Source organism: Panicum hallii, chromosome 7 (genome assembly GCF_002211085.1).
Source record: "Panicum hallii strain FIL2 chromosome 7, PHallii_v3.1, whole genome shotgun sequence".
In the NCBI taxonomy this organism is placed as follows: Eukaryota; Viridiplantae; Streptophyta; class Magnoliopsida; order Poales; family Poaceae; genus Panicum; species Panicum hallii.
The window spans coordinates 30,461,674-30,483,697 of record NC_038048.1 but is presented as its reverse complement, the minus strand read 5'-3'; the positions used below and the strand labels follow the sequence as shown (position 1 = coordinate 30,483,697).

Here is a 22,024-nt window from a genome sequence, read left to right as displayed (position 1 = left end):
AAAATCTATTCTCAACTTCAACGAGACAGTTGCATACATGTTGGAGGCGGAGTCCTTGAAGAAGCCACAGGGATCTTCATCCTCAGGTGATCAAGCTTGATTGTTTCAAGTGGAGTAGGCAAAGTCGTGAATCGTGGAAAGAAGAAAGGCAAGAGCAAGGGCAGCGGTGCATGCTATCTTTGTGACAAGGAGGGCACATGAAGATGCATGGCTTCCATGGCAAGAAAGTCCAAGTCGTCGAAGAAGAAGAAGTAAAGAAAGGAAAACATGTTGGCTAGGGAATGTAACTGCAAGATGCATGGCTTCCATGGCAAGAAGGACGAGTTAAGCCATGGCAAGAAGGACGAGTTCCTTGCTTTGGAAGATGCAAGGTTTGCACAACAATGAGCACCGGGTAATTATTCAAAGAATGTTTCACTCTGAAATTTATACGCCCTCGATTGCATTCACGTATAACTATTCTTTTAGCAACTCATAATATTTGTATGAACGCGTGAAACAACGCATGCGTAATCAGGCGTAACAACACAATGGAGTAGTTCCATTTTTTTAACATTTTTAATTCAAATCTGCAGAGGCAGCAGCGGAGCTGCGGAAGAAGAAACTCGGAGGAAAAAGGGCGACGGGCGGCGGCTGCGTGGTATGCGAGTCGTGGAGAGCATAGGTCAGATGGATTAGACCATCCGCAGCGGTTCGAAGTGTTGTTTGGTTCCGTTAGATTTTTAGAATCTAGGTAATGCACCTTATTGTTATTTCTATTGAATTTACAAAATGTTGTTTATATTAAATTTTGTGATTGTGTCTGTTTGGTACAAAATTCTTAAAGTTTATGAAAACCAAACACCACCAAAATTCCTTCCCCTGTATCAGTCGTAGCGGCTCCTCCTATATAGCCAGCTAAACCCCACTATCCACGTATAAAATCATTTCCATTCTGACTACCATACCTTCCTTCCAACCGTTTTTCTTTTTGTTTTGTGTAATTGTTTTAGTTTCTCTCAATTTTATTTTCTGGTTTTAATACTATAATATTAATTATATTTAAATAATACTTTATTAAATCAACATTGACGCAGGACGAGCTCGACGTGCGGCAGGAGCAAATCGGGGCTTCCCGCTTGCGCGCTGCACCTCCCACACTGTGGCGGCGCTGCTACTTCTCCTCGACGTCCGCCGCCTACGCCTCCGCCACCTCCTCGGCGTCCCCCGATGTCTTCATCTCCGGTGAGTGCGCCCCCGCCCCCGCGCTCGTTTCCTCCAGTTCTCCTAACCACTCGACATGCTCCGTTCCTGCGGGGATCCCCAGAGGAGCTTGGGCCCTAATCGTCAGCGCAGATCCGGCATGGGTGCTGTCGGATCCGTGTTCTCCCCGCCATAGATGCTTCTTCTTATCTCTATTGCTTCTCCACGACGCTTAATTTGATAGAGTCGATCGCAGGAGATGAGGGTGCTTCACCTCAGGATCCACAAGAACCTACTGTACTGCACATATTGCCGCCGACCCCTCCGGCCTGACAAGTGTATGCGCAAGCCTTACATGGTGGGTGAGATGAGGTCCACGCAAAGTTTTTGTTTTTTTCCTAGCTCAACTTCACTTCTTCTGGGACTTGCAGTGCGCTGGCGGCCACATCTTTTGTCGTGAATGCACCAGCTGCCACGAAAATGCATGTATCTCCTGCTGCCTTTTGATGGACGGGATCATGGCTCAGATGAAGTTCAAATGCAACTTCTGCCACTCTGGATCTGGAAATATCCCCTACACCAGTTTTATTGAACACCTGTGCGACCACACCCTCGATCCCAAGCTTGTGCGTCGGCAGATCGAGTCCGTCTTTTATACGGGGGAGTGCACCCTCAACGCCGATCTCCTTGGCTGTTCTGAATGCAAACTTCCGCTCCGACCTCCCATTTTCAAGGTGAGCTCAGCTCTGACCTGACCTGAGCGAATTAATTTGGATGTATTTTGGTTTTATTTGATTTTGGCTTCATGCGATCCTACCCTTATTGCAGCATCTCTCTCGTGACAGTCCTGTTTGTAGCGCCTGCTACTGTGGTGATATCCACAACTACCTTCACTGCAGGGAGCTCGACTACCTCGTCGAAGGTATCACAGTGAAATGTGTTGCTTGTGAAGAATACCTTCCATTCTCCACCTTGGCTTTGCACCAGCTGGACGATTGCCCATTCAAGCATAAATTGCAAAAGATTGCCCCAGGCTCAAGTGCCCAGAAAAACTTGTGTGGTAACACATGCTTGCCTCCCACCTCTACCCCCACTTCTTGCATCCAAATGGTTGTTTGAACGGTGCCGATGCTCAGATAGTTGTGCTGGTATAGTCCATGCTTTCTAGTGCTAGGCCATTGCATGGCTGCTCGGCTGGCCATTTTCAGTTGGTTCTTGGTTTTTCGTTGGCTGTTTTCTACCAGTAATATAGCTCGTTCTCTGCCACTAACACATAGAACACAAAGTAAAACCACCAGAATGATGCTGAATTATTTAAAAGAAATAATCATAATGCAGCAATGATAACATTGCATGGGAATGTTACCATGCCATCAAATTCCCAAAAATCACGTTGTTGATCTTACATATAACAAAATTTTATAATATGTTTTTAAATCTATTTTTTTTAGCAAAGTGTAAAAGATCTCAAATGAACCCAAATCAAGGATAGTTAGTTTAGTTCAAACGAAATAAATAATGAGGCATGGAGTGCTGATATATTGATAAGGAAAATGAGTAAATATTTTATTTATATACAGTCATTGGCAAAGAAACATGTACATCTTCAAGATTGCTTCTTAGTATGGCTACCAAGGTCAAGGGGTAGCCATACTAAGATGCAAACTGCAGGGATCAAAATTATATGTACGGCAAGAACATCAGCAACATAAACTGAATCTAATTTTCTCTGCATCAACAACTTTTATTGTTGATTGTATGAACACTGGAATTACTTTGTCCTTCAGGAAACTTATGATTTTATCCAAAGGATTATATGAACACCAAGGATGCTTCTAAAAGTTCTGCAAATTTCCAGATTGTCAACAATTGCCATAAAGTAGCAGTAGCAGGGAGCTATGAGTTTATTACAGATCAAAACAATTAACAAGAATAAGAAACATATATGACTTAGGGCTCAGAAAGGTGAAACAGTATATATAAATTATAAAGAGATGTGAAGCTGTGTGGAGCAACTGTGGCAATTCAATAAATAAAAAAATCAAAACTCTCTTGTATATTCCTTGTGATCCTCTGATGAACAGATAATTGGTTTAACAATCCACTGCTGCCATAGATGTTAGAATTCATTACTTGATAATTACTTAAAGATAAACCAATCAGCCACATAGGTGAAAGAAGCAGAAAGAGTGTAATGGCGTTACAACCTATTAGGCCACTGTAAAGTTGCCTTACTAAAGATTTTGTTATGTGCACATAATTTAGGCCCTGAAATTACTAGTCATGTTGTTTGATCTCGGCTTCTCACCCTCTTAGCTTGGGGCTGATTCTTGGTTTGTTGTCCTGGTACCATGCCCGCCTTCCATGTGTTATTGCATGCTGCTTGGGTGATTTCTGAATTAAGGCTAAGGCTCCATCCTGTTGGTTATTTTAGGTTGTGGTGTCTTCTCCATCTGCCTCCTGTGGGGCAGGGTGAGCTAGCCTGGGTTTTGGTCCTGAGTTCAACTAGTAGCGTATTGTGGTTCATGAGTATATGGTGGGCCTTCGGAGGTCCTAGCTATTGCTTTGGCATATCGCCTCAGCAGATGCTCCACTCTTGCCGCATTGAGTTGCAAAACAATGACTCGCGACCTGCCTTTGTTCCTTAGTGCTTGGTTTATGCTTGTTATGCTGTTTTGCTCGTTAAATAGCGATACACAACTGCCTTTGGTTGCCAGGCATTGTGCTGCGTACTGGCAGTGAGATGGTATTTCTGCTCGCAGGCTGGCAAATTTGGTGAAGTAGCATATTTCATTTATTAGTATGGTTGTTTTTTAGTATTGAGTGTACCTTGCAGTTTTGAGATATTAGTGCTCCTGCTCTTTATCCTTGTTCTCCAAGTTGTGAAAGTGGAGCTTAACTCACTGATTGCTGAAGTATCAAAGTTTAATCCTCATTTCAGATGAATATGGAAGCACCAGATCTTCGGCAGGCAACAGTACTAACATTGGTATGTACTTTCCACTATTATTAATTGCATCTTTACTCTTTAGACCGTCTTTTTGCTAGTGGCCCTTGAATCTAGCTGCTGGCTGAACCGTGGCTCAAATGTACACGTTCTCGTTTATAAGGGAAAAGCAAGGGAAAGGCTCCTCCTAGGGTTCGGAAAATGGACAATCATATTGTTGAGAGTAATGTGGATGAGAGTGATGATGACTCATCTGATGACATCCATGTAAGTTTATTGATGACCAAACCATTTATCTTCTCCCATCCTCTTAGATATGTGAAATTGGGAGTGTGGAATAGCATCTTAGAACATGAAGTTGCATTGCTGTTTTGTATGATTAGGTCTGAAGTGGTACGTTTTGTTATGAATTATGATCAGGTCCAAAGTGGTATTAGAATGTGGTTTGATGATGTGGCACCCCTGGCCACCATCACACAATCACATCAGATGTAGCACACGATCACACCTCCTTTTCTTGTCCTGTGAAATTTTGGGAGGTGGGTATGTAGGCAGGAGCGTTGCTGGTGAGTAAGTGACCCTAGACGTAGTCGATGAGCTTGAGGAAGGCTTGGCGCTTCACCTCCTTCTCACGATTGTCTTGGGGGAGGTCCCCTCAGAGAAGTCTTAGATCATGGTGATAGCGACGAGGCAGAGCTTGGGGTGGTTGGCTGCTGCGACATCACATAGGATTGGGAGCCGAAGGACAATGATTGTGTGGTGTGTGGTTAACGGTGACTGCAGTGGATGCAATGGGGCATGATGGACTTGGCCCTAGCAACATGTGACCCCTTGCGATTGGTGTGGCATGAGCTGATCCTGTTACTGTGTGATTTAGGGGGGGGTGTGGGGGGGGGGGGGTTGTGTTGAAGGTGGTTTACAAAATTTCTACCGGAAAGTCCAGCTTTGCCGAGGGTCAACAGGTTTGCCGAGTGCTATATTTCGGGCACTCGGCAAACACATTCTTTGCCGAGAGTCGCTCTCAGCAAAGAAAAACACTCGGAATAACATATTTTGCCGAGAGCCTGACACTCGGCACACAGATACACTCGGCAAATGACCCGTCAGCAGTGAACGGGAACTAACGCCGTTAGCTTTGCCGAGTGTTTGATGTCCGACACTCGGCAAAGGGTGTATTTGCCGAGTGTCAACTGACCGACACTCGGCAAATCAAATATATTTTTTTCTTTATTGTGTACAATTATTTGGCTGGCTGAGAGGTCCTGGTGGACAGTCCGTCAGGCCTGGCGGACAGTCCGCCAGGACATCTCGGGGTCAGCCAGCATTTTTCTTTCATCCAACGTATCTCTTTGTGGGCCCATCGTCTTGTGTCCGTGGGAGGCTGTCCAAAACCCCCTATACCTCTTGGATGAAGCTCCTCTATCTCTCTTCATCCACATAACACAACTCCATCCTCTCACTCTCTCTTCCTTCCCCACGGACAACACCCCCACATTGTCCGTGGAGCCAAGGATTCGGTTCCTCCGCAAGGTCCACGGCGAAGGAGCCCCTCCACAGGCTGCAAGAACCTTCTCCCCTCGTTTCCAATCCTTTGGAAGCACTTCCATTCATCCTAGGGCAAGAACAAAGTATATGCAATCCTCCATCGATCTCTCTACTCGATGCATATCTTGAGGAATGCTTTTAGCTGTTGTTTCCTGCTAGGTTGTGACGCCCCGAAATTTTCAAATTTAAACTACGCGTTAAAGTGTCCTGACCGAAAATTTATTCGTCGTAAAACCCTAATTCTCTCCGTTTCACCGTCACGCCGACGGCCGACGCGAGCCTGACCGCCGTCCCATCCCGCACCGCTCACGCGCGACCGTTTTCTGCAATCAGCGCCGGCGTGATGCTGTTCTCCTCGCGCAGCGCGCGGACGACGTACGCGCGTGGCCGACCGGCCGCGGCCGCCGCCGCGATTGGCGTCGACTCATTTTCCTTTCCCCCTCGCTGTCCTCCTCGCGCTGCGTGCGTGTGTCACGCGCACGAATCCCGCCGGCACGCATTATTTTTTTTCTCTCCCCATTGTCTTTTCTCCCCTTCTTTTTCCTTTCCCTTATTTTCCTTTTTCCCTTCTCTTTGCCTTTCTTTCCTTTCTTTTCTTTTCCCTTTTCTCCTTTTCCTTCCTTCCTCCTCTTCTACCTGTTTCTCCCTCCTTCCCCTGCTCCCGAGCACCGCACGGCCGTGCGCCGGCTCTGTGCGCCGCGCACGCGCCCTGCCCGGCCCTGCGACGCGCGCGTCCACCCGTGCCCACGCGCGCGCCCACGCGTGCACCGCGTGCCGTGCCGACCGCCGCGCCGCCCGTCGCCTGCACGCGCGCGGCCAAGCCACGACGCCGCGCCGCCCGCCGCGCCACCCGTCGCCACCACCGCGCGCGTTGCCCCTGTGCCGCACCACGCTGCTCCTCCCCACGTGCAGAGTGCGGCGCCCTCCCCGCCACGCCGCGTCGCGACGGCCGCAAGCGGCCGAGCGCCATTGATGGCGCCCCGCACCGCCCGCCGGCCGCCACCTCCCCGTTCCCCTCCGCCTTACCGCCCACTCCCTCTATAAATACCCCCCAGCGCTGCACTCCACCACCACGACCACCACCGCCGCCCCTACCCTCTTTCCCCCTGTCCCTAGCGCCGCCGCCGCGCACACCACCACAGGCCGCCGCCCCTCACCGCGGGCCCGCTCCCTCACCGCGTCCCAAGTCAAGGTGAGACCGGGGACGGGACCCCCGCGCCTCCCTCTCCCTTTTCCCCCTCAGCCCCGAGCCACCCCGGGCCCCGGCCGCCGGGATTTGGCCGGCGCCCGAACCCCCTTCCCTCCCCTGTTCTCTGTCAACGGGAGGAGGAAGAAGGAGGGCAAGTTTGCCCAAAACCCCCTGCCTTTCCCCTATTTCTCTCAAGAGCCTTTCACTCTTTACTTTTGTTTGCGAAAGGAACCCTACCCTTTCTGAAAATCCAAAATACACGCCCCCATATAAACCTAATATCAAATAAACTTTCCACCACCTTTTAATGAGCGTCAAACATTCTCTAAAATTACGACCAAGTCCTTTCCATACCAAATATAGTTACGAATAGGCCCCTGGACCCCGTTTAAACCCTAAAACCCTCTTTAGCGCATCATTTTATGCGCGAAACGACCTCCGATTGACCCGAAACTTTACCACGCCCTTTCTAGTATAGTTTTAGCCATGCCATTAAGAAACCACCCAAAAATATTACCCCTACCTCTGTAACTAAATTATTTCCGATTCAAGCTCAACGATAAAAGCTTTTAGTTCTCTCGCTTGATTGCATGCCTATTTGTTTGCGTCGTAGGACATGGAGTGAACGAGGAAGTTCCCAACTGCGACCAAGCAACCGAGGACCAGTTCTGCGACCCCGAACCCGAAGGACAGTGCTTCGATCAGGACCTCCCGCAAGGACTTGACGATGGCAAGTTCAACTCCACCCTTTGATGCATGATTCTGTCCTAGTTTTTATAAACACAACCCAGAGGCCTGTTTTATAAAATTGCATGGTTTTGTGTGCTGAAAACGTGGTAGGATAGCCACCCTTACTTGTGATAACCATACCTTGACCACCTGGTTTGCAAAGAAAGCGTGTGTGCGTGTGGGAAGGGATAAAATGTGGTTTTAAAAAGTGAGTTAGACGGGATGGATGGCATTTCTGTGTGAATTGCCGTTGGTGCGCTCGTACCTGTGTGGTTGAGTGTGGAAGGGAGATATCCATCTTGTCACCCCTAAGGACCGAGTCGATGTGTCGTCTCACCTAGCTTCCTGTCGTGCAAACCACTTGACCGTTGTATGGGCAACGGCTTGGCCTAACCCCACTAGTTAGTCTGATAGCCATCAGGAGAGCTGGGAGCGACGGGTGATCAAGGAGACGGGATAAGCTCTGTGTGACTTATGCCCCGGTTAAACCTCGGTGATAGGTCGAATGACCCCTTGATAGATCCCGTGGTGGCTAGCCAGGTCTAGCTAAGGTGGGTAAGGGCTTTGATGGGATCTGCACCGGCACTAAGGTGTTCGTGCTGTGGAACCCCACCTGTGGGTAAAGTTGCACACCTCTGCAGAGTTAAAATCTATTCGAATAGCCGTACCCACGGTATTGGGCAAGTTATGGTGTGGTCACATAACTAGTGTTTCTCTCCGGGAATGGTTGGGTTGGTGTGGGTTATTTGGAAAGTGTTCGGCAGTTGGGCCGTGTGCTACGGCGGACGGGGAGTCCGGTGGCAGCTTAAAACATGGATCCTGTGTGGATCAATACCGTGTGCTCCTCGATACTTAAAAGCTTGTTTTGGAAAATTGTTTTAAACGAACCTTTGCATACAACCGAGTTTCTAAAAACGACCCCTGACCTTTTTAGTCTTCCCTAATGGGGGGACGCTTCAGGTGGTATCAGAGCCGTAGGCTGGCCGTAGGACGTAACCTTAGAAGCGAGACCCTGTTTCAGACTCTAGGACTTGTTCTGACTTAGATATTTTTCTGCATAAACACTCGCCGCTGGTCTTTGCCCTGTTCCAGATGGCTGGCAATGGATGGGCTAACGGAATCTGCCACGCAGAGCCCGGCCTTCCTAAGTTATTATTACTCAGCCTGGAACGCGTTGGGGTTATGGAACCACCAGAGTATGCCTACCGAGAATACATCTCCGGAGGCACCCTTCGGTGCGATATGATGGTCTTTGTGGAGAGGACCACCCGCTACGCTGACGTGGACCCTTGGTTCATCTCCACCTCTGGTTTCCGCTTCCCTGACACCTACCGAAAGGCCGCCCGTAAAGCCCTGCGACGGCTGCGTGTGCTCTACAGGCACCACCTTCAGCGGACTCCTATGGGATTTTCCCCCCCGCTGAGGGAAGAGGATGCACTTGGATTGCCCGGATGAGGGGACTTGGACGAGAAGAAGAAGACCTAGAAGATACGGTCTCCCACCTATCCATCTACCTTACTGGCTTGGATGCACTCTACCGCGAACAGGCGGCACAACTGAGGCAGCTAATCCATGGGATTGAAAAGATAACCCAGGAGCTGGAGGAACAACGGACAAGAGCCGCAAGCGCCGAGTATTCCTTAGCCGCCCTCCAAGCCTAGATACAGGAATACGAAAACCGCAGCGGAATAGGTGGATGGATAGAGGAAGAAGAAGAAGAACCTATGGAAACCCATTGGGATAAGGGTACTCAGACCGAAAATGAGATGGATCAGTTCCTTCCAATAAAGAAGCGCTCCATCAGGACCGAGGAAGAATCCCCATAATAGGATTAGCACTCCAAGCTAGAACCCGACCCTAATAACCTCGTGCCCATGAAAACTGTATCCCCGTGTTACAATAATAAATGTTATCCACTCCCTTTTGTATCTATGCTAGACTGTTTACCCTGTTCATGTTTCAGATGGCTGAGGAAGGATGGACCCAGGGCGATTGTCAAGCTGCACCTGGCTTTCCCAGCCTTTTGATCAACACCCTAGAAGGTCTTGGCGTTACAGAACGCCCAAGGTACTACAGCCGAGAGTACGAGCACCATGGTACCCTCCGCTGCAGGGTGATCCTGGTCATCACCAGGAGCAACCGCTACCCCGACATCCCGCCTTGGCGAGTGACTGCCACAGGGTTTAGACACCAGGACACATACCCCTTGGCCATCAGAAAAGCACTCCGTTATTTGTGCCGGATTTTTGAAGAACACCTCGCCCCCACGCCAGCCAAGTTCTTCCCGCCGGCCATCAGAACCCCAGTCTGGGAAGCACGCTTGAGAAACCTGGAACGACGTCGCCACGAAGAAGGCCCCCTGTACCAAGTGGCTACTTACCTAGCCGCCCTGGACCAACTCTTTGATGAGCAAGCCAACCTTCTAAGGGAGCAGACCCATCGAGCCAAGCAAGCGGAGCTCGCAGTGAGATTACAGCAGATCCGAGCCGCCCACGCCGAGGCAAGAACCGCAGCCGCGGTCAGTAGCGAAGCAGTCGCCCAAGAGAGCCTTAGGCAGGCCCGAGACCGGCGTATGCAAGATTGGACCCAAAGTGGAACACCAGTCCCGGCAATCGGGGAAGACCATGTTTTACTCGGGACACCCGTCATAGGGTGGGGATCGCTCTTTGGGAGCACACGAGCCCCACCCGAGGACCCTGAAAGTTCTGCTGCCGCCGACGAAGGGGATGCTGCAATGCAACCCCTGATCGATGGGAACCCAGAAGACGGCGAGCGAGGACCTCTCCCCCTTCCCGCCCCGGAAGAAGGCACACCGTGCAAGTAGAGTGTCCGACGCCGTCCCAGTGATGCCCCTTCCCCAGCCTTTCTGTTTACGACGTACCCTTAAGACAAGACCCTGGCCGAGTAGCACGAGACCTAGTCGTACCCCCAAGTTGTACCCCCCTTGCAGTAATAAAAGGGTTTGTGCTTGTTGTTTGTGATGATTGTGTGCTGGTTTGTTGTGTGCTGCTTGTTTATATGGGTACCGGCAGAAGGTAGATTTTGCCTTATATATACGAATTAAACAACTTAAACATCACATAATCGTAACCCCAATTTACCCAATCAACAGGTGACCCCCCGGAACGTCGCGAAGGCCTCCCGTGGTCGGAACCCCGTAGCCGCTAGTGCCGGAGCACAGCCCGTTGAACAAGATCTTCCCCAAGGAGAACAAGAAGTAAGCCAGAACCAAGGAGGAAGTCAAGAAGGAGAGCAACTACCACCACCCCCACCCCTCGGAGACTTGGCGCAGATAATCCATAACCAGACCCTCATACTGGAGACGCTGGCCAATGCCCTCATTAACCGGCAGCCACGAGGGCAGAATATGAATGACAAGCTGACGGCCTTTCTAAGGACCAAGCCACCCACCTTTGCCGGATCCTGCAACCCGTTGGATGCAGACGACTGGTTGCGAGTGATTCAGAGGAAGCTCGAACCATTCGAATGCCAGGACCGGGACAAAGTCCTTCTGGCAGCCCACCAGCTCACCGGAACAGCATTATCCTGGTGGGAAAACTATTGTGCCGCAGCCGAGGATGCCTCTACCATCACCTGGGGAGAATTCGTAAGGGAGTTCCGCCGCTACCACATCCCTTCGGCCACCATGAAGCGCAAGGCGGATGAATTCCGCGCACTACAACAAGGAAGATGATGGTGGAAGAGTACACCCACCGGTTCATAGAATTGGCCCAATATGCGCCGGAAGAAGTGAGCGACGACGATAAGAAGCAAGACATGTTCAAGAAGGGATTAAGCCCAGAACTCCGGACCTTGCTTACTCCACAGATCTATCCGGACTTCAACACCCTGATGAATAAAGCTATCCTCACGGAAAGGGCCAAAGCTGAGGAGAGGAAGGATAATAAACGCAAATTCCTGGAAAGTAAGGCCCGCCAACAGGACCGCTTCCAAAGGCCGAGGAACCCCAGCTACACTGCACCAAGATCTCAGGCCCCAATGCAGTATAGGACTCAGTCCCAAGTGACAGGACCACGGGCCCCTGAAGCACAGCCTCAAAGTCAGAATACCATGAGGGCCCCGCAGAGCAATACAAGCCTGGTCGCCTCCGACAACAGCAATGTTAGGGCCTGTTTCAACTGCCGTGAGACAGGGCATTTCATCGCCAATTGCCCTTATGCCAAGAATAAGCCAGCTACCTCGGCCTTCTCCAACACGGTGAATGGGCCCAGACCAGCCCTAACCGGTGCCAACCGAGTGCCCATCCGCAACAACGACAACAGCCAGCAGATGAGGCAGCCCCAGCAATCATTTGGACGAGCCCGCGTCAATCACATCGACGCGCAGGAGGCTCAAGAAGCTCAGGGCGTAGTGCTCGGAGAGTACCTAGTCAACTCAGCTCTAGCAACAGTACTATTTGATTCTGGAGCATCGCACTCGTTCATATCCTCGAGTTTTGTGGAAAAGCACAAAATACCTACCATACTACTAAAAACACCCCTATTAACCCGGACGCCTGGAGGCGACATCAAATGTCAATTAGGTTGTCCACGAGTAAGGATCAATTTAAGTGGGGTAGACTTCCTAGCGGACCTGGTAGTACTTAAGTCTGGGGGTATAGAGATGATCCTTGGAATGGACTGGTTAAGCCGACACAATGGTCTCATAGGTTGTACCGATAAAGTGGTACACCTAACAAACCCCGAAGGAGTACAAGTGATCTGCCATACCCGGGATAGTAAGTTTGACCCAATGGTGTTTAGCATGGAAGCCAAGCCCTTAGAAGGAGTCCCGGTAGTAAACGAATACCCAGACATATTCCCCGAAGAGCTTCCCGGTATGCCGCCGGACAGGGATATAGAGTTCGTCATAGACCTCATCCCCGGAACCTCACCTATAGCCAAGAGACCCTATAGGATGGCGGCCTCTGAGTTAACAGAATTAAAGAAGCAACTAGAAGAACTGCAACGAATTGGCTTCATCAGACCAAGCTCGTCGCCATGGGGAGCCCCAGTGCTGTTTGTCAAGAAGAAAGATGGGAGTATGAGGTTGTGTGTAGATTACCGAGCACTGAACGAGGTTACCATTAAGAATAAGTACCCCTCCCCAGGATTGATGACCTGTTCGATCAGCTAAAAGGGGCCAAGTACTTTTCTAAGATCGATCTAAGGTCAGGGTATTTCCAGCTCAAGATTAGAGAAAGTGACATCCCGAAGACAGCTTTTGTCACCCGTTACGGGCAGTTTGAGTTCACCGTGATGTCCTTTGGACTAACCAATGCCCCTGCCTATTTTATGAACCTCATGAACAAAGTATTTATGGACGAGTTGGATAAGTTTGTCGTGGTCTTTATCGACGACATACTTATCTACTCCAAGAGCATTCAGGAACATGAGCAACATTTGCGGATAGTATTGGAAAAGCTGAGAATGCATAGGCTATATGCCAAGTTTAGCAAGTGCGAATTCTGGCTGGAGAGAGTAGCTTTTCTTGGTCACATTCTGACCGCGGAAGGCGTAGCAGTGGACCCAGAGAAGGTCCGAGCAGTTTCCAACTGGCAGCGACCGACTAACGTTAGCGAAATCAGGAGTTTTCTTGGATTAGCTGGGTACTATCGGAGGTTTATCGAGGGATTCTCCAAGATAGCCCGACCCATGACGGAACTTCTTAAAAAGGAGAAGAAGTTCGCCTGGACAGAGTTCTGTGAAAGAAGTTTTCAAGAATTAAAGCGAAGGTTGACAACTGCCCCAGTGCTGACCCTACCGGACATTCATCGGGATTTTGTCATCTATTGTGACGCATCCCGACAAGGATTAGGGTGTGTACTGATGCAAGACGGGAAAGTTGTTGCATACGCTTCCCGCCAACTCAGAACTCATGAACAGAATTATCCGACCCATGATTTGGAATTGGCAGCCGTAGTGCATGCCCTTAAGATTTGGAGACACTACCTGATTGGAAATAAGTGTGAGGTTTACACCGACCACAAGAGTCTGAAGTATATCTTCATCCAGCCGGATTTAAACCTAAGGCAAAGAAGATGGTTGGAGTTGGTCAAGGACTACAATTTGGAAATTCAGTATCACCCCCGGAAAGCAAACGTAGTAGACGATGCCTTAAGTCAAAAATCCTATGGGCCCAAAAATGACCATCTGCGCGAGGAAATGGCACGATTAAATGTGCACATGGTTCCTCGAGGTTCCAGCCAAGTGCTAAACGTCCAATCGACACTAGAGGATAGGATTAGAGAGGCCCAAAGCTCGGATCAGGAGTTAATGAAGATCCGCAAACAAACTGGAGAAAACAAAGCACCAGGTTTCAGAGTAGACGATAAGGGAGCGTTATGGTACGGGGATAGGATTTGTGTACCCCAGAACGGAGACTTTCGGCAGATAATCATGGACGAAGCTCATAACTCAGCCTACTCCATCCACCCAGGATCCACCAAAATGTACATGGACATAAGGCAAAAATATTGGTGGAATGGAATGAAGGCGGATATTGCACGCTTTGTGGCACATTGTGATACTTGCCAAAGGATCAAAGCCGAACATCAGAAACTGGCAGGATTATTGCAACCCTTGCCTATCCCGGTGTGGAAATGGGATGAGATAGGGATGGACTTTGTAGTGGGTCTACCTAAAACACAGAAGGGACACGATTCCATATGGGTAATAGTGGATCGACTCACTAAATCGGCACATTTCATACCCGTACGAACTAATTACGGTGGAGAAAAGCTGGCTAAACTCTATGTGGAGAACATAGTCAAGCTACACGGAGTACCTAGCAGGATTGTCTCAGATAGAGGGACCCAATTTGCCTCTAGATTCTGGAAAAGCTTGCATCAAGCCATGGGTACCAAGTTAGATTTCACCTCCGCATATCATCCACAGACGGATGGTCAAACCGAGAGGGTAAATCAGATTATGGAAGATATGCTGAGAGCATGCGTCCTGACCTACGGAAAGGACTGGGAGCAGAGTCTGCCTTATGCAGAATTCTCGTACAATAATAGTTATCAAGCCAGCTTGGGCATGTCGCCGTTCGACGCCCTCTATGGAAGAAAGTGCAAAACTCCCTTGATGTGGTCGGAAGTTGGAGAACGTGCACTAGTAGGGCCCGCACTTATAAAGGAAGCAGAAGAAAAAGTAGCGGAGATCCGCGAGAAATTGAAAGCAGCTCATTCTCAACAAAAGAGCTACGCGGACAAGAAAAGGCGAGAAATAAGCTTTGACCCAGGAGATTTTGCCTATCTCAAAGTCTCGCCCATTCGGGGGACGCGAAGATTTCAAGTACAAGGAAAATTAGCCCCTCGATACATTGGACCGTATCGGGTTCTAAAGAGAGTCGGAGCAGTAGCATACCAACTGGAGTTACCAGAAGAAATGTCGGATATACATCCAGTGTTTCACGTCTCGCAATTAAGGAGATGCTTGAGAATGCCCGAAGCTGAACTCGTGCCGGTGGAAACAATAGACCTGCAACCGGATCTGCGATACCAGGAAGTACCGGTCAAAATCCTGGACACTGTCACTAGAAGGACAAGAAACTCTGAGGTGCGAATATGCAGGGTTCAATGGAGCAGACACGGAATAGAAGAAGCAACCTGGGAACGCGAGGAGGCGCTAAAGGAGGAGTTTCCCCATCTATTTAGGAATCAGCCGAATCTCGAGGACGAGATTCATTTAAGTGGGGTAGGTTTGTGACGCCCCGAAATTTTCAAATTTAAACTACGCATTAAAGTGTCCTGACTGAAAATTTATTCGTCGTAAAACCCTGATTCTCTCCGTTTCACCGTCACGCTGACGGCCGACGCGAGCCTGACCGTCGTCCCATCCCGCACCGCTCACGCGCGACCGTTTTCTGCAATCAGCGCCGGCGTGATGCTGTTCTCCTCGCGCAGCGCGCGGACGACGTACGCGCGTGGCCGACCGGCCGCCGCCGCCGCCGCGATTGGCGTCGACGCGTTTTCCTTTCCCCCTCGCTGTCCTCCTCGCGCTGCGTGCGTGTGTCACGCGCACGAATCCCGCCGGCACGCATTATTTTTTTTCTCTCCCCATTGTCTTTTCTCCCCTTCGTTTTCCTTTCCCTTATTTTCCTTTTTCCCTTCTCTTTGCCTTTCTTTCCTTTCTTTTCTTTTCCCTTTTCTCCTTTTCCTTCCTTCCTCCTCTTCTACCTGTTTCTCCCTCCTTCCCCTGCTCCCGAGCACCGCACGGCCGTGCGCCGGCTCTGTGCGCCGCGCACGCGCCCTGCCCGGCCCTGCGACGCGCGCGTCCACCCGTGCCCACGTGCGCGCCCGCGCGTGCACCTCGTGCCGTGCCGACCGCCGCGCCGCCCGTCGCCTGCACGCGCGCGGCCAAGCCACGACGCCGCGCCGCCCGCCGCGCCACCCGTCGCCACCACCGCGCGCGCTGCCCCTGTGCCGCACCACGCTGCTCCTCCCCACGTGCGGAGCTCGGCGCCCTCCCCACCACGCCGCGTCGCGACGGCCGCAAGCGGCCGAGCGCCATTGATGGTGCCCCGCACCGCCCGCCGGCCGCCACCGCCCCGTTCCCCTCCGCCTTACCGCCCACTCCCTCTATAAATACCCCCTAGCGCCGCACTCCACCACCACGACCACCACCGCCGCCCCTACCCTCTTTCCCCCTGTCCCTAGCGCCGCTGCCACGCACACCACCACCGGCCGCCGCCCCTCACCGCGGGCCCGCTCCCTCACCGCGTCCCAAGTCAAGGTGAGACCGGGGACGGGACCCCCGCGCCTCCCTCTCCCTTTTCCCCCTCAGCCCCGAGCCACCCCGGGCCCCGGCCGCCGAGATTTGGCCGGCGCCCGAACCCCCTTCCCTCCCCTGTTCTCTGTCAACGGGAGGAGGAAGAAGGAGGGCAAGTTTGCCCAAAACCCCCTGCCTTTCCCCTATTTCTCTCAAGAGCCTTTCACTCTTTACTTTTGTTTGCGAAAGGAACCCTGCCCTTTCTGAAAATCCAAAATACACCCCCCCATATAAACCTAATATCAAATAAACTTTCCACCACCTTTTAATGAGCGTCAAACATTCTCTAAAATTACGACCAAGTCCTTTCCATACCAAATATAGTTACGAATAGGCCCCTGGACCCCGTTTAAACCCTAAAACCCTCTTTAGCGCGTCATTTTATGCGCGAAACGACCTCCGATTGACCCGAAACTTTACCACGCCCTTTCTAGTATAGTTTTAGCCATGCCATTAAGAAACCACCCAAAAATTTTACCCCTACCTCCGTAACTAAATTATTTCCGATTCAAGCTCAACGATAAAAGCTTTTAGTTCTCTCGCTTGATTGCATGCCTATTTGTTTGCGTCGTAGGACACGGAGTGAACGAGGAAGTTCCCGACTGCGACCAAGCAACCGAGGACCAGTTCTGCGACCCCGAACCCAACGGACAGTGCTTCGATCAGGACCTCCCGCAAGGACTTGACGATGGCAAGTTCAACTCCACCCTTTGATGCATGATTCTGTCCTAGTTTTTATAAACACAACCCAGAGGCCTGTTTTATAAAATTGCATGGTTTTGTGTGCTGAAAACGTGGTAGGATAGCCACCCTTACTTGTGATAACCATACCTTGACCACCTGGTTTGCAAAGAAAGCGTGTGTGCGTGTGGGAAGGGATAAAATGTGGTTTTAAAAAGTGAGTTAGACGGGATGGACGGCATTTCTGTGTGAATTGCCGTTGGTGTGCTCGTACCTGTGTGGTTGAGCGTGGAAGGGAGATATCCATCTTGTCACCCCTAAGGACCGAGTCGATGTGTCGTCTCACCTAGCTTCCTGTCGTGCAAACCACTTGACCGTTGTATGGGCAACGGCTTGGCCTAACCCCACTAGTTAGTCTGATAGCCATCAGGAGAGCTGGGAGCGACGGGTGATCAAGGAGACGGGATAAGCTCTGTGTGACTTATGCCCCGGTTAAACCTCGGTGATAGGTCGAATGACTCCTTGATAGATCCCATGGTGGCTAGCTAGGTCTAGCTAAGGTGGGTAAGGGCTTTGATGGGATCTGCACCGGCACTAAGGTGTTCGTGCTGTGGAACCCCACCTGTGGGTAAAGTTGCACACCTCTGCAGAGTTAAAATCTATTCGAATAGCCGTGCCCACGGTATTGGGCAAGTTATGGTGTGGTCACATAACTAGTGTTTCTCTCCGGGAATGGTTGGGTTGGTGTGGGTTGTTTGGAAAGTGTTCGGCAGTTGGGCCGTGTGCTACGGCGGACGGGGAGTCCGGTGGCAGCTTAAAACATGGATCCTGTGTGGATCAATACCGTGTGCTCCTCGATACTTAAAAGCTTGTTTTGGAAAATTGTTTTAAACGAACCTTTGCATACAACCGAGTTTCTAAAAACGACCCCTGACCTTTTCCTTGGACTGTCCTGTGCATTGTTCTCTGTTATAACCCCCCCCCCCTGGGTGTGATTGGACTTGCTGAGTACGTTCGTACTCACCCCATTCTTACTTCTTACAGCAGAAGATCCCGACTACACTCCCGAAGACGTCGAGTAGGGTTTCGTCCTGCACCCAGTCTTGCCTGTGGTTAAGGCCACCGCTGGAACTCCGCATGGCGCAAGACTCTGATGATCCTCTTTTCGTAGCTTGTATAGTAGTGTGGGTTTTAGTTGTAATCCTCGCGATAGTGGCGCTTCACTGCCCATTACAGCGCAGAGTTATACGGTGATGTACCATCTGATGTAATAAAAGTGTTATCAGCCTCCTGGGACTGATAAAGTGTGACACCCTAGGTGTCAATTAGGTTGAACCTTTTGAAATAATATGTGGTATGTGTGAAATTGTGTGAAAATCTAGCAAAAGTATGAAAATATGGGTATTTGTGTAAATTTATAAAAATACAAACCCTTTTATGAAATTTAATTGAAGTATAAGTAACTTTTCAAATTTTACCAAGGGTCAAGGTGAAAAAGTGGATGTCATCATGATCAGCATTAAATGCTTACAAATAAGCCCAAAAAGTTATAAAATTTGCTTTAGTAAGACACAACTCAGGAAAAGTTTAATTTGAGTACAAAATGGTAAAATAAAACATTGTACTTTAGGTTTCTGAGCTTGAGCCCTAAAACCAAGTTATAGGTTTTGAAAAGTTCTACAACTTTCATTTTGGCTACTTTCTCTTTTGAGCTCTGAATTAGCGGGAAATTTCTAATTACAGCGCAGTCCCTGAAGTTTCTGCAAATTCCAGTTAAGTCCTTCGGACCTCTTTCTTCCTTCTTCCTCCTCTGGCATCTCCCCTGCTCCCCTGCTCCTCTACTGCTGCGCCGCCGCCCGCCTTTTCCGGCCGCCCCTCGCCACCTCCTGCTCCTTCCTCGCCTACGTGCCTCCCCACCGTCCCTCCACCGCCCTGGTTTTCTCTGTTGGCGCCTTGCCCGCGCGCCACGACGCCGCGCGTTGCCAGCGCCGCCCGCCGGCGCCTCTGTCGCCGCCGAGCATCGGTGGTTCACTGCTCCCCCCCCCATAGCAACTCCAAGATGAGGCCCTGCTCGCCGTGCTCCTTTTCCCCTCCTCAATTGCCTATAAAAGGCCGCTACAGACCCTCCCCGCGCGTGTACAGACCCGCCGCCTCCATTGATGCCGCCGTGAGCTCGGTCGCCGTGGAGCTCTCCCCTCCGTTCACTTCCTCCCCAAATTGGCAGCACCCCTAGCTCCCCCGTGCCCCACTGCAGCTTCCCAGCCCGGCCCTTTCCCCCTTCGCCCACCGGAACCACTCCGCCGCCGTGCGCCTCCGGCCGCCGGCCCGGCCCTCCGTGGGCAGCTCATCTCCGGCCACCCCGAGCCTCCCCAAGACCACACACAGGTAGCGCAGGACTTCCTCTTGCTCCCCACTCCCTTTCCCTTGCTACCCGAGCCTCCTCTTCACCGGATTGGAGCCCAAACCGAGCTTGCTCCGGCCATCCATGGCAGAGGGACCCAATTGCAAAGTCCCAAATCTTTCCAAGGGTTCAAATGGAAGTTTTCAGTCCTTTCTTCCTTTCCAATGTGCTGAACTTTGAAAATTCCTAGAAAATCGTAGAAAATTCAAAAAAATGTAAAACCAGTTGGACTTGAATCTTTATTTCAAACTCTATCACTTCTGTTTTATGACCATGTTATGAAAATAGATGGTTTGTGCTGTATTTAAAATAGAAGTAAGTGAGTGCTTGTTATTTCATGTGAGTAGTATTTCTGACTTGTTAATTCAATAGAAAATTGTAGCAAAATCCAAAAATAGCAAAACCAGTTTTGTTAGAAAATAGATTTCAAACTCTATGACTTTTGTTAATAGAGCTTAGTTTGAAACAAAATATTTCTATCTGTATTTTAAATCTAAGTTTAAGGAGTAATGAACACTTAACCTTGTCATTTCATGTTGATTACTTATGAAATTTGACATGAATGTTCTATGAACTCTAAATAACTTTGTGCAAGTTACAAACTTAACTTCGATTTAAACTTAACCTCTTTTATTTTGGAACTTTCAAATTTAAAATAATCCACCATGCTATTTAAGGTAATTAGAAAAATGTTTAGGGTAACTAACCATGTTGCTTAATGTGACTAAGTAAGTTAATTAATACTCGATAAATGACTGCCCAGTATGGGAGTTTGTGTTGTTTGCTAGTGTGTAATGTTGAATGTATTGGATTGCAACTTTATCGTGAAATAGAATATAGATTTATGCATTTCCTAAGCTGCATCCTTTTGATTACATGTAGACTCGACGTTTCTCGCTGACGGTGACTATCAGATACTCCCCGAGCCTGAAGTGGACATCTCTGAAGCCGCCGGGAACATCACTGAGGAATTAACTGAAGCCCCGAACCCGAGTTCGGAAGGTTTTATTAATATTTCTGACCCCAGACCCGCCAGTGAAGGCAAGCCCCGGACATATCCCATTATTTTCTTTATATTGCAACCTATGCTTATTTATCTATATTTATGCATTAAGTATAGGAGTTGTAATGGAACCCTAGATGCATATTTCTAGGAACCAATGTACTGAACATTAGAACCTGAGTCCGACTAGTGCTATGCTAATAGGACCGGTAGAAGTCGAGTGATTTCCTGTCACTCGCGCGATATAGGAATTGATTACCTTCATTCCTGCAATCACTATAAGGATGACGGACGGGGTTATGTGCAGTTTCATGGAAAGAAGTGGTACCCCGTCTGTGTTGATGAAATTGGTTAAGGTCGCAGTGTGTGGTAGTGGCAGTTAAGCGTTTGAAAGTACTAGCCACATGCCGCGAAATATGGTAAGCGGTAAGCCTAGTAACCAATCGGCCCGGCAAGTGGACTCGTCCCCCACCACTCGACTTTTATTTTATGTTTACACGCACCGACTGTGAGAGTACGTTCTGCATAGCAGACAGGAATACGGTCATGTAGTCGCGCTACAGACGTATGTCCTGCACATTGGATGTGCGTATAGTCCAGCAGTCGCTTGTGGTGGCTTTGTTCCACGACCCGGAATGAAAGGCAAACGGTTGCTTCGGAACGACCGGTTGGTGTTCCAAGCGTGTGAGTTAGGTTTACCTTGCAAGGGTTAAAATTCGATTCAGAATCGTCCGCCTCTCACGAAGATTGAGACTGCTTATTCCTTTTACCACATAGAGTAAGAAGAGCAATGATTATCAAAGATGATGTTTGATTAAAGATTATACTATGCTTGAGTAGTTATAGGTGCTTACCTAGAATGGATAATCAACTAGAACCTAAAAGCTAAAAGTTGAAATTAAGGATCTACTCTTTATTGCTTTTCAGCAAAAGCTAAATCCAGAACCTTTTGCAAAGCCTGCATGGTCTAGTTATGGGCTAAGTATACCCAACCCCGGGTAAGCCTTGCTGAGTATTAGTATACTCAGTCTTGCTAGTTATGTGTTTTTCAGGTAATGCCTCTGAAGATCCTACTCTTCCGATGCCTTGGCCCTATGCTTTGCCTGATGGTTGGTCCGTGGAATGGGACCCGTCCCCGGCCAACCCCGACCCTAACGAGTAATGTCATGCTCGGGCTTAGCATGATGTTGATACTAGCGACATGTATAATTATCGTACTATATTTTCCGCTGCTATGAACCCGAATGTTATATATGGTTTGTAATAACTTTTAGCACTCTAGTACTTATGTTATTCTGCAAACTCTTGTAATATAAGTGCTTGTGATGTAAAATGTGATGGTGATTGTATCTCTGGACTCACCTTCGTGTGAGGTAACCTTATGTGATCCTGTAACGGTGGTTTATCGGGACGCTACCCGACAGGCCAAGGGATTATACCGTTTGAAGTATGTTAGAGCTCTTTGAAATAGACTCTTGTACTTGAGCCGGTATAATTCAGGTTGGTTCTGCCACAGCTGGTATCAGAGCTATAAGGTTACCCTGGAGATACATTTTACCTTAAAAATGATTTCAGT

The 22,024-nt window shown here is 49.5% G+C and overlaps 1 long non-coding RNA gene across 1 annotated transcript in view; it reads left to right on the top strand.

The window, feature by feature from the left end:
* The first annotated feature begins 4,343 nt into the window (after positions 1 to 4,343).
* The window catches only part of LOC112901124, a 34,807-nt gene continuing 17,126 nt past the window's right edge, over positions 4,344 to 22,024 (top strand). Inside the window, exon 1 of the long non-coding RNA XR_003230250.1 lies at positions 4,344 to 4,396. This is a non-coding gene — a long non-coding RNA (uncharacterized LOC112901124). The remainder of the gene's footprint in view (positions 4,397 to 22,024) is intronic.